The sequence below is a fragment of the Mobula hypostoma genome, chromosome 11, assembly GCF_963921235.1.
Source record: "Mobula hypostoma chromosome 11, sMobHyp1.1, whole genome shotgun sequence".
Lineage (NCBI taxonomy): Eukaryota > Metazoa > Chordata > Chondrichthyes > Myliobatiformes > Myliobatidae > Mobula > Mobula hypostoma.
In genome coordinates, this window is record NC_086107.1 from 88,347,499 (window position 1) to 88,360,058 (window position 12,560).

Sequence of the window (12,560 nt, forward strand, 5' to 3'; positions counted from 1 at the left end):
GCCACTGCGGGCGCTGATTGGTGAGAGTGTGAGAGTGTAAGAAGAAAGTTTGGTTGTAGCGTTTGATTTGTTCTTTCTGTTTTTTTCATTTGTTCAGATTTAAATTTTGGACACGGCTACTTTTATAACTTGTGTTTGGTCGCCTTACAGGTGACGCAAAGGACGGCCATTTTGGGCGGCTCTTCTTGATTTCGCTTGCTGTTCCTGATTTTGTGCTGTTCGTTAGCTCTAGCGGTAATAGGGGCGCTTAGCTTGTTTTCGACGAAAAAGCGAACCGATAGTAAGATAGTGGGGAAGTTGTTTTGAGCCTAACATGACGGGGCTAAAAGTCGCTTCAGGGTATAGTTTTCCCGTGGAGAATGCGAACCGATCAGGGGACGCAAATCTAGAAGGTCAGGAGAAGGTCCAAGCACATACTCGGCGTTCGGCGTTATCTGGTACATCGGGAGCAAAGTAGGAATAGTAGTACAAATAGCAGTTTACTTTTAAGAATTTAATTAAAGACAACCACTAATCTTCAGTAATTCTTTCCCCCTGAATTATAATAATGCAGCGTCTGCAATGTCAGTCTTGTCTTGTGTTCGGACTCACGGACAGTTGCTTCCTGGAGTATTCATATGTGAGAAATGTCAACAAGATTTGGCTGAACGTGAGGAGGGGGTAGATGACCTGCGATGTTGTAGAGAATTGACAGATGTCCTCCAGATGTCCTTTAGGGAGGTGGTGTGCACGGATTGAGACTTCAGACCAGAGGGAGAAGGTCCGTGGGAAGGAAGCGCAGGGTACGAGGCGCACACTGTCTGGGGGCACCATCTCCAGACTTGGAAGTGTTCAACTATTTTGAACTTCTAGCAATGCTAGAGAACCAGCAAGAGACCTCTCTGGACGAGTAGATAAGCTCCTAGCCAGAGCTCCTGGATCCAGTAGTTATTTTCCACATCGGGACAAATGACATCGGGAAGGGCAGGCAAATTCAAAGAGTTAGGTGGGAAGCTTAGGGACAGAACGGACAAGGTGGTCTCCTCGGAAGTTCTTGTGTGCAATGCACTAGTCCAGGTAAAATGGAGATTAGAAGATTTAACGTGTGACTCAAATCATGGCGTAGGTTAGAGGGCCATTGGTTTATGGGATATTGGGGCGCCATTTGGGGCAGATGGAACGTGTACCGATGGGATGGGTTCCATTTGAACCGGAGGGGCACTAATATACTGGGCAGGTTTATGGTTACGTGAGTTGAGGACTGTTGAAACTAGGGGATAGGGTGGGACGGGGAACACAAAACAGGCCAGGCTCAATTGTTTAAACCCCTTAGTAGAGAATAACATATTAGGACGCAAACCAATTATAGTCTTCAAAACATCAGTAATAGACTAAAGATGGCCTGAACAAATGCAAGACACACAAAAAATAAAATAATTGTGCTGGAATTATATGTGTATAAGTATTATATAATAGTAATAACTGAAACCTGGCTGACCTCAAAGGATGGTGATGAATATAGTATTAAAGGATATACTTCACTTAGTAAAGATAGGCAAGATTGTACAGCCGGAGAAATGGCCCTATACATAACAGGGAATTTAAACGTGAGGCTGCTTGTGACAGGAGATGAATCGAGACAGTGACGGTATTTGGGTGAGAATTGAAAGCTACAAGGATAAGGGAATGACATTGGATATATGTTATAGACGCCCTAATGCTGACATACAACTCTATCAGAAAATTAGAAAAGCAAGCTCTGAGAGTGATGTTGTAGTTATGGGTGACTTTAATTTCCCAAATATTGAGTGGGAGAGCCCAGTAACTAATGGATTACAGGAAAGTAAATTCATTGAGTTATTGAATGACAGTTTTTGACCCAGTATGTTAATACACCAACAAGAGGGGAGGCCTGTCTAGATACGTTATTTCGTAAGAATCAGGATAGAATTTTGAGTATGGAAGTCATTGAGCCTTGAGGAACAATTGATCTTAACATTCTTAGTCTCAAAGGTTTTTTTTGGGGGGAGAGTATATCAGTATAAACCAAAGCCATTAAATTGAATTTCAGAAAGACAAAGTTTGTGCATTTGTGACAAAGCCTTCAGAAGGTAAACTGGAAGGAAGTGTTGACATTGAGTCAGTTGTAGAAGAAAGGAGTCAACTTAGAGAGGTAATACAGAGTGAATGAAATGTTCATACCCAAGGTCAGACAAAGCGATAAAAACAATAGATCAACTATATGGATCAATAAAGATATATGTAAAAATGATTGAAGAAAACAGCTATATAAGGAAAACAGAAACAATAGTAATGATTTTAGCTGTAGGGTATATGAAAATATGAGAGCTATAGCCAAGAGGGAAATCCAGATTGCCAAAAGGCAGGTTGAGAAAAGTATTGCTGATAATGCAAGGGATTTTTTTCAATATTTTGTAGTAAAAGAAAAGTCAAGGTGGAGATTAAGTGCATTAGGAATAAGAGTGAGGTGATAAATTATGCAGAGAAGCACATAACAGATACTCTTAACATATTTTGCAGAAATATTCACCTGCAAAGATATTCACAACATGCCAGTAAGGGTAGAGGAAAAAAGTTTGTTTTAAGTGACTTAGAGCTCTTAGAAAGTGAGACCCTGCTTCAACTGAAAAGGCTGAAAGTTAATAAACCTCCAGGGCCAGACTACGTATATCCAAGCGTACTGTAAGGGGTCTGTGATTATATATACAAACCCCTAACATTTATTTTTCAAAAGTCATTGAAAACTGGTTAAATCCCTAAGGTCTGGAAATGGGCGAACATCCCAGTATACAGGAAGGGTGACAGCAATGACACAGGTAACTATAGAGCAGTAAGCATAACATGTACAACAGGTATGATAATGGAAACAGTAATAAAGACTGAGTCGGGAAAGCAGGTGATAAGAACAGGCATGTTTGGAGAAAGCCAGCATGGGTTCAGAAAGGGGAAATCCTGTTTTCTAAATATGCTGAACTTCTATGTGGACACAACCAAATTTTATGCAACAACAGAGCGGTTGATATATTTACTTTGACATTCAGAATGCTTTTGACAAGGTGCCCCACGAGAGGTTAATAATCAAATTACAGGAGATAGGGATTCAGGGTGAGGTGTGTGAATGGGTGCAGGATTGGCTCAAAAACAGAAAACAACAAGATATGGTGAGATGATCATTTTCACACCTAGAAGATGTTAAAAGTAGGGTTCCACAGGGATCAATTTTAGGGTCACTGCTGTTTTAATTTATAGTAATTATTTGGATAAACATAACACATAAACTAGTAAAGTTTGCTGATGACACAAAATTAGAGGGATGAGCTGATCATATTCAGGCAGGAGAATCAATTCAGTTCGATCTAAACAAAATCCAGATGTGGGCAGATAAATGGCAGATGAAATTTAAAGTATTACAAATAGGAAGTAGAATTATTAAATATAGACATGCAATAGGGGACTTGAGATAGAAAATGTGCTGTATTGGAAGAATTTGGGCATCCAGGTAGACTCATCGCTGTCAGCAGCTAGACAACGCATGGAAGCAATTAGGAAGGCTAATGGAATTTTGCTAATGCACTCAGTGGAGTTCAAGTCTCGAGATGTTCTCCTTAAGCTGCATAATGTGCTTATGAGGCCACTCCTTGAATACGGTGTACAATCTTGGTCTCCATATTGTGTGAAGGATTTTTAAGGCACTGGGCATAGTTCAGAGAAAGGCAATTAGACTAATTCCAGGTCTGAAGGTCATGAACTATGAAGGAAAATTGAAAAAAAGTACATCTTTTCAGCTGAAGTAGATGCAGATTGAGTGGAGACATGATAGAAGTGTTCACAATCACTGAGGGAATAAGTAAGGTGCATGCCAGTTGCAACTTCAAAATTAATCCATCATCAAGGTCACGGGGCCAGAGATGGAGCCTGACTAAAGGGAGATTTTAGGCTAAATATCGGGAAGCATTACTTTACACAGTGAGAAATAGCTCAGAGACTTTCAAATCTAAACTTCATAGTTATTTCAACACACTATGTGAACAGAGACAGAGAAGTGTGTCAGGGCTGGAGGATTTTACAAAAATGTGAAGGTGCTTTAGTGCCTGAGGGCATTACCTTGCTAAGGAGGAGTGAAATATCTGGTGGTAATTTCAGGAGAAAGACTGGTTGGGCTGGGTGCTTATAATGTAGGGAAGAAGAACAAGGGCCAGAGGGAGTTACAGAGAAAGGGGACTGATGGGGTTACAGTGAAAGTTTTAGTGCCCTTCCACATATTCTCACCAGTGGTGGACTGCACTAAAGGTTTACCAGACTGGTTCCAGCAATAGTAAGTCTCGCACATGAGAATTGACTTTGTTTCCAGGACCTTATAGACTCAAGTACATAAAAAAGACAAATGGAAACTTTTAAATCTCAAAAAATTCTGACTGAGTGTGACAGAGTTCAGTATTAATTTCCAGTACCTTGGCATTCATGGTAAGAAGATGGGCAGGGCTGGGTCCCTCCTTGATCTTCTGCCACTTTATTAGGTACACCTGTACACATGCTTGTTAATGCAAATAAAGTTCAAAATTTCAAAGTACGTTTAATATCAGATAATGTATACAGTGTACTATCAGAAGTTCATCCTCTTCACAGAAGTGAATGAAACAAGTAAACCCCACAGAATGATAGAAACATCAATCCCATACCTTCCCCTCCCTCTCCATTCGCACAAGCAGCAGCAAAAACATCGAACCCCACTCAGCCCCAATGACCACCTGTTGCTAGTGAAAGCAAAGCGCCTGGTCACACAGTTGGTCCGGAAACCCATTGCTTATGAAGAATATCTAATCAACCAATTATGTGACAGCAACTCAATGCATAAAAGCATGCAGACATGGTAAATAGGGTCAGTTACTGTTCAGACCAAACATCAGAAAAGTGATTGAATGACTTCGACCACAGAATGTTTGTTGATGCCAGACAGTGTGGTTTCAGTGTCTGAGAAACTGCTGATCTCCTAGGATTTTTACACACAAGTCTCTAGAATGTAAAGGGAATGGTGTGAAAGACAGAAATAACGTACAGTTATTTAGAGTGGCAGTTCTGTGGCCAAAAATGCCTCGTTAATGAGGAAGGTCAGAAGAGAATGGATGGACTCGTTCAAGCTGAACAGGTGACAGGAAATCAGATCATCACACAATACAACAGAGGTGTGCACAGGAGCATCTCTGAACACACAGAGTGCTGCATCTTGAAGTGAATGGGCTACAGCAGCCAAACACCATGGACATACACCTCCTGAAATGAATAAAATGGCCACTGAGTGTATATCAAAGTCAGTATGAGCTAGGAATTGGTGGGTGAGCCAAGAGTCCCCCTCTACCTGCTGCCTTTGCCCTGATTGAGAGAGAGGTGTTGTGTGTGTGTTAGATGCTGCTGGAGTAACATGGACAAACACTGTGGCAAATGAAATTGTAATCAAGAGTGCTGATGTGCACACAACAGCCACTGTGCATCAGTGGTGGACAGCAATTGTGTTTCAGGTGTGTGGGGAGCAGATCGAATGAATTGGTTTGTTCTGGATGGTGCTCTACCATGGGCTCTTAACTTAGTAAGCAGCCTCATGTTTGGCACCTTGTCAAAGGCCTTCTGAAAGGCCAAATATACAACATCCACTGGATTGCCTTTATCTATCCTATGTGTAACTCCCTCAAAGAATTCCAACTGCTTCGTCAGACAAGACTTTCTCTGACGGAAAACATGTTGACTTCGTCCTATCTTGTCCCGTCTTGTCCCGTGTCACCAAGTACTCCATAACACATCCTTAACAATTAACTTCAAAAGCTTCCCAACCACTGCGGTCAGGTTAACTGGTCAATAATTTCCTTTCTGCTGCCTTCCTCCATTCTCAAAGAGTGGAGTGACATTTGCAATTTTCCAGTTCACTGGCACTATGAGAGACTCCAATAATTTTTGAAAGTTCATTATTCATGCCTCCACAATCTCCACTGCTACCTCCTCAAAACCCTGGGGTATAGTTTATCTGGTCCAGGTGACTTATGTACCCTTTGGTCTTTCAGCTTTTTAAGCACCTTTTCCCTTGTAATAGTAACTGCATTCACTTCTCTTCCCTGACACCCTTCAATACCTGGCACACTACTCGTATCTTAAACAGTGAAGACTGATACAAAATACTCATTTAGTTCATCTGCCATCTCCTTGTCCCCCGTTATTATATCCACTCTCATCTCTCTTTTATTTTTTACATACTGGAAAAGCTTTTACGATTCACTTTGATATTGTTTGCTAGCTTGCTTTCATATTTCATCTTTTCCCTCCTAATGATAGTCTAGTTGCTCTCTGTAGGCTTTTAAAAGCTTCCTAATCCTTTACCTTCCTGCTAATTTCTGTTTTGTTTTATGTCCTCTCTTTTACTTTTACATTAGCTTTGACTTCCCTTGTCAGCCATGGTTGTACTATTATGCCATTTGAGTATTTCTTCATTTTTGCAATACACCTATCTGCACTTTCCTAATTTTCCCCAGAAACTAACGCCACAGTTGCTGTGCTGTCATCCCTGCTAGCATCTCCATCCAATTTCCTTTGGCCAACTCCTCTCTCATACTACGTTAACTTCCTTTTCTTTGTTGAAATACTGCTATGTCAGACTTTACTTTCCCCATCTCGAATTTTAAATTGAATTTAATCAAATTGTGATCACTGCCTCCAAAGGGTTCTTTTACCTTAAGCTTCTTAATCATGTCCAGTTATTACATAACCCCCAGTCCCATATAATTGATCCCTTAGTAGGCTCAATGCCAAACTGCTCTGAAAAGCCATCTCATAGGCATTCAACAAACTGACACTCTTGAGATCCATTACCAACCTGATTGTCCACAATCGACTTGTATGTTGAAATCTCCATGACTATCATAATATTGCCCCTTTGAAAATGCCCTTTCTAGTGCCTGTTGTAACCTGTAACTAATTGAGTTAGTTTTCAATCACAGTACAACTCCCTTTCCATTTTTCTGGCCAGAACTTATATCTTAGCCTTAATATTGCCAAATTGGTACTGTCTTTTTAAATTAACTTCTTTCTCCCCTTTCCCCTCATCATTTTGTGTACCTCTATCAAATCACCACTCATTCTCCAGTGCTCTGGGGCAAGAGTCCTAACAAATTAACCTTTCCCTGTAACACAATATGATAAAAACTGTCTTTATGACCCTATCTTCCTGTGATGCCACATTCAAGGAATAATGAATCTGTATTCCCAAATCCTCTGGTCCATCACACTCCACAGTTCGCTGCCATTCACTGTGTAAGTCCGACCCTGGTTTGTCCTCCCAAAGTACACACCTCACAATTGCATGCATTAAATTCCATCTGCCAGTTTCCAGCCCATTTTTCCAGATGGTCCAGATTCTGCTGCAAGCTATGATAGTTTCCTCACTGTCCACTATGCCCCCAATCCTGTGTCATCCACATTATCATCCAGATCATTGATATAGATGACAAACAACAACTGACCCAACATCGTTCCCTGCTGCACTCTACTAGTCACAGCCCTTGGTTGGAGTGTATTGAATATTGAACTAGTAGAAGAGATAAAAATGAGCCAGTGATTGTGATGCATTTACATTTTCAGCTGTTTTTTGGTAAGGTTCCATACAGGAAGTTGATCAGCAAGATTAGACCACAAAGGATAGGTGGGGCTGATGTTGTGACATGGACTGAGAATTGGTTATTGGATACAAAACAAATCAATGAGCAAATGAGAACAAGGAAATGGCAAACGTAGGTCACACATCCTTTCAAGCCGATCCCACTGTTCATGGCTGCTCTGCCCCAGGCCTCCATTTTAGTGTCGATCCAGTGTTTGCCAGTCCGGGCAGCTCTGTCCTTGAGCTGAGCTAGTACCCAAAGTAGCTGGTCATAGAGTGGTACAACACAGAAAACGATGCATGAATCTAATCGCGAGTTAGGGGTGATGGGATGATATATACATTACTGTGTCGAGTGTAGGCACACACAGTATTGTGATGCCCTGGGGATGGGCGTGGTCGACAGCCCGCCCCTGCATTTCCAATGACCATTACTGTTTATTGTTCTTGTATGAAAATACTTTGGTGGGATTATGGTGGGATGTTCCAGTTAATTTACTGTTACATTTTAGCTTGGATTTTATAGTTATTTGCTTGTGTATTTGTGGGTCACCCAAACTGTAACCGCGGTGTGTGATGGTCACCTCCTCCGACTGTATGAGACTGGTTGTGTTCACTCTCTGGGTTATGTTGCCCGGTCTGTTTTGTGTTTATCACAATAAAACGGTTGTTGAGTTAACGAGCTTCCGTTTCTATCACTGTGGACCGAATGCTCGCCACTGTATATACAGTTCGGGAGCCTAAGACTTTTGCACAGTACTGTGGTAATTTTATGTATTCCACTGTACTGCTGCAAAAACAAATTATGACATGTGAGTGCTGATGTCTCGTCGACAAGTTAGCTGTGAAAAGATCGGCGGAAGAAGAGCTCAGCATCGCGGCGCAGCGGAACTCACTGACGTGTAGACGCAGGGGGACAAACGTGCGGTTTTTACTGATGACAAAAGGTTCTGCCTCAGAGAGGGGAATGTCAGAGGGAATGGTGGAAACCCGGGATGAGAGCTGGTATCGGGGGTGGGGGCGGGGAGAAGAGGGTTGATAGTGTCTGAGGACAGTGGAAGGTTGGAGTCTTCGGAAACGGGTGAGGGGAAGTTGGAGTCTCCGAAGTCCAGAGAGCTGGCGGTGGGATCTGAGAGACACTGGATTTCAGAGTGATGGTGGGGGAAGAGTAGAGAGGGGTTCCTGCGGCAGCGGATAAAGACCCGACCTGGAGGTCCTATCGGTCAAGGTCCAGGCTGGAGTCGTGGTTGGAGGTTATGCAGTTAGCATTTTGATGGTGTCCGGGGTCGTTAGAAACTGCACCGATAGCGGTTGAGTCCGGGTTCTGAATCAGCTTGGGATTGTTAGAATCGTTGAGGTCGGCAGCAGGGATCGGGGACATCCGTGGCTGCGGCGTTGGATTCTCCAGGACCTGTAGTCTGTGGACAGGCGATCTTCCCATCAGCCGGGCACCAGAAAAAGCGGGATCTCCCGGTGGTCACCCATTTTAATTCCTCCTCCCATTCCATTCCGACATGCCCGTCCACTGCCGCGATGAGGCCACATTCAAGTTGGAGCAGGAACGCTTTATACGGTATTCCGTCTGGCTAGCCTCCAATCTGATGGAATGAACAGCAATTCCTTGAACTGCCGGTAATTACGCTCCTCCACCCCCCACCATATCCCTGTCTCACGTAATCTTCCTACCTGCCCAAAACCTCCCTATGGTGCTGTTCCGCCTTCCATTTCTTCCGGGCTCTTCTTTTCCTTTCCTATAAGATTTCACGCTTCTTCAGTCCTGTATCTCTTTCACCATTCAACTTCTCACCTTTTTGCTTCAGCCCTCCCCCTCCCCCTCTCCCTCTCCCGGATTCACCAATCACCTTGTATTTCTTCCTTCCCTCCTCCCACTTTCTTGCTCTGACTTCTCTTCCTTTTTTCTCCGGTCTTGATGAAGGGTCTCGGCCCGGCGCGTCGACTGCTTCTCTTTTCCATGGATGCTGCCTGGCTTGTTGAGTTCCTCCAGCGTTTTTTGTGTATTGTTTGGATTTCCAGCATCTGCATTTGTTCTCTTGTTATAAATTAGGCTGAAGTTACCTTGTTGTATTTATATGCTTATTACTAAAGCTCCTGGACACTCAGATTGTTTAGGTCTGATCAAACCAACCATCACAGCTGCTAACATATCAAAGGATCTGTCTTGGGAGCAGTGTAGATGCACAAATAAACCTGCTTAGATTTGGCATGTCAGCAGAAATTGACAAACCTCTATAGATGCACAGAGTTGAGTATTCTAATTAGTTGCATCACCACATAGTATGGAAACAGCAATTCCCAGGAATGGAAAAAAATCTGTCCGAAATGCTGGATACAACCCAGTCCATCAGAAACAAATTTACATCATGTGCTGCCATAAGGAAACAGTATCCGTTTTCAAAGATCCTTCCTGAACTATTATCACTGGGCAGGAGGCAAAGATGCCTTAGGTCCCACTCAATTAGGTTCAGGAAAATGTATTACCCTGCAACTATCTGTCAGGGTTTGCAAGACATTATTCCTACAAAGCAAAACCCAATAGCATGAATGGCAGTGATGCTTCACTACCAAATGAGCTCAATGCCTTCTATGTCATTTTGAAAGAGGGAATATAACTACAGCTGTGAAGATCTCTGCTGCACCTGATGACCCTGTGATCTATGTCTCAGAGGCCGATGTTAGGCTGTCGTTAAAGAGGGTGACCCTCGCAAGGCAGGAGGTCCCAATGGAGTACCTGGTAGGGCTCTGACTACCTGTGGCAACCAACTGGCAGGAGTAGTCAAGGACATTTTTAACCTCTCACTGCTATGGGTGGAAGTTCCCACGTGCTTCAAAAAGGGAACAATGATACCAGTGCCAAAGAAGAATAATGTGAGCTGCCTTAATGAGTATCACCCAGTAGCACTCACCTCTATAGTGATAAAATGTTTTGAGAGGATGGTCATGACTAGATGGAACTCCTGCCTCAGTGAGGACCTGGACCCACTGCAATTTGCCTCTTACCACAATAGGTCGACGGCAGATGCAATCTCAATGGCTCTCCACATGGCTTTAGACCAGCTGGACACCACAAACACCTATGCCAGGATGTTGTTCAATGACTATATCAGCATTTAGTACCATCATTCCCACAATCTTGTCTGAGAAGTTACAGAACTTGGGCCTCTGTACCTCCCTCTGCAATTGGATCCTTCCTTCCTAACCGGAAGACCAGAATCTGTTCCAATTGGTGATAACATCTCTTCCTCACTGACGATCAACACTGGTGAACGTCAGGAGTGTGTGCTTAGCTCTACTCTTTCTTTACCCATGACTGAGTGGCTAGGCATAGCTTAAATACAATCCATAAATTTGCTGATGATACAACCATTGTTGGTAGAATCTCAGATGGAGAAAAGAGGGCAAACAGGAGCAAGATGTGCCAACTAAGGGAGTGGTGTCACAACAACAACCTTGCACTCAAAGTCAATAAGACAAAAGAGCCGATTGACGAAGGGTAAGATGATATACCAATCCTCATACTGAGATCAGAAATGGAGAGAGTGCGTAGCTTCATGTTCCTGGGTGTCAAGATCTCAGGACCTAACCTGGTTCCAACATATTGATGCAGTTATAAAGAAGGTAAGACACTGACTATACTTCATTGGGAGTTTGAAGAGATTCCGTATGTCAACAAATACACTCAAAAACGTCTATAGATGTACCGTGGAGAGCATTCCGACAGGGGGGGGCGGGGCTACTGTACAGGACTGAAAGAAGCTGCAGAGTGTTGTAAATTTAGTTGGTTTCATCTTGGGTATGAGCCTGCTACCATCAGGTAGGAGGTACAGAAGCCTAAAGGCACACATCCAGTGATTCAGGAACAGCTTCTTCCCCTCTGCCATCTGATTCCTGAATGGACATTGAACCTGTGAACACTACCTCACTTTTTAAAATATATATTTGTTTTTTGCATGATTTTTAATCTATTCAATATACATATACTGTAATTGATTTCCTTTTAAATTATTATTTTATTATTTGTTTCTTCTTCTTCTACATTATGTATTGCATTGAACTACTGCTGCTAAGTTAACAAATTTCACAGCACATGCCAGTGATAATAAACCTGATTCTGATTCTGATCAGACTCCTGATACAGAAAATAAACTTGTTTAAACCAAGTTACCTCCTTGTGTTTTTGAGGAAATTGGCAATTTATGCTTTTTACTTCTGGAAACACTATTTTAGATTCTATGCAATTTTTGTTTTACAGCTGAATAAAACATCTTAGGCATAAGTGACACTACCAAATATTTAGATTTGGTAATAAGGACTGCAAGATACACAAAAGAAACTTATTTACAAGTTATCACATAGAATTTTGAGATAAGTGGAAATGCTTTGGTTTGGTACAATACCCTCATTTAGTTTACAGAATGAGCAGTTATGTTATACAACTGCATGGAACTACAAAGATTTAAGATGCACATTTAAATAACTGAATCCAAAAGACACTACAGCATACATAAATTAAAACAAATTACCATTTTGTGATTTGAAGACATTGGAAATATATGCTAATATGCTCTGAACACAATACATTAGATTCTATGCTCTTTTTGTTATGCAACTACATATATCTTCTTAGATACAAGTGCCAATATCAAATCAATGGTTGTGGAATAATCAAGACCAAGGAATACATAACATTTTTATGATAAGTTATCACATAGCATCTTTGAGGAAAGTGGCAATAAATGTGTTCTGCACTGGGAACACTACACGTGTAATTTTGTGATACCATAAGACCAAAAGGAGCAGAATTAGGCCATTCAACCCATCAAGTCTGCTCCACCATTCCATCATGGCTGATCCCAGATCCTACTCCAACCCATACACCTGCCTTCTCGCCATATCCTTCGAT

At 42.1% G+C, this 12,560-nt stretch overlaps 1 pseudogene; it reads left to right on the forward strand.

Moving 5' to 3' along the window:
• The window catches only part of LOC134353496 (guanylate-binding protein 1-like), a 192,695-nt pseudogene that overhangs the window by 95,049 nt on the left and 85,086 nt on the right, over nucleotides 1–12,560 (forward strand).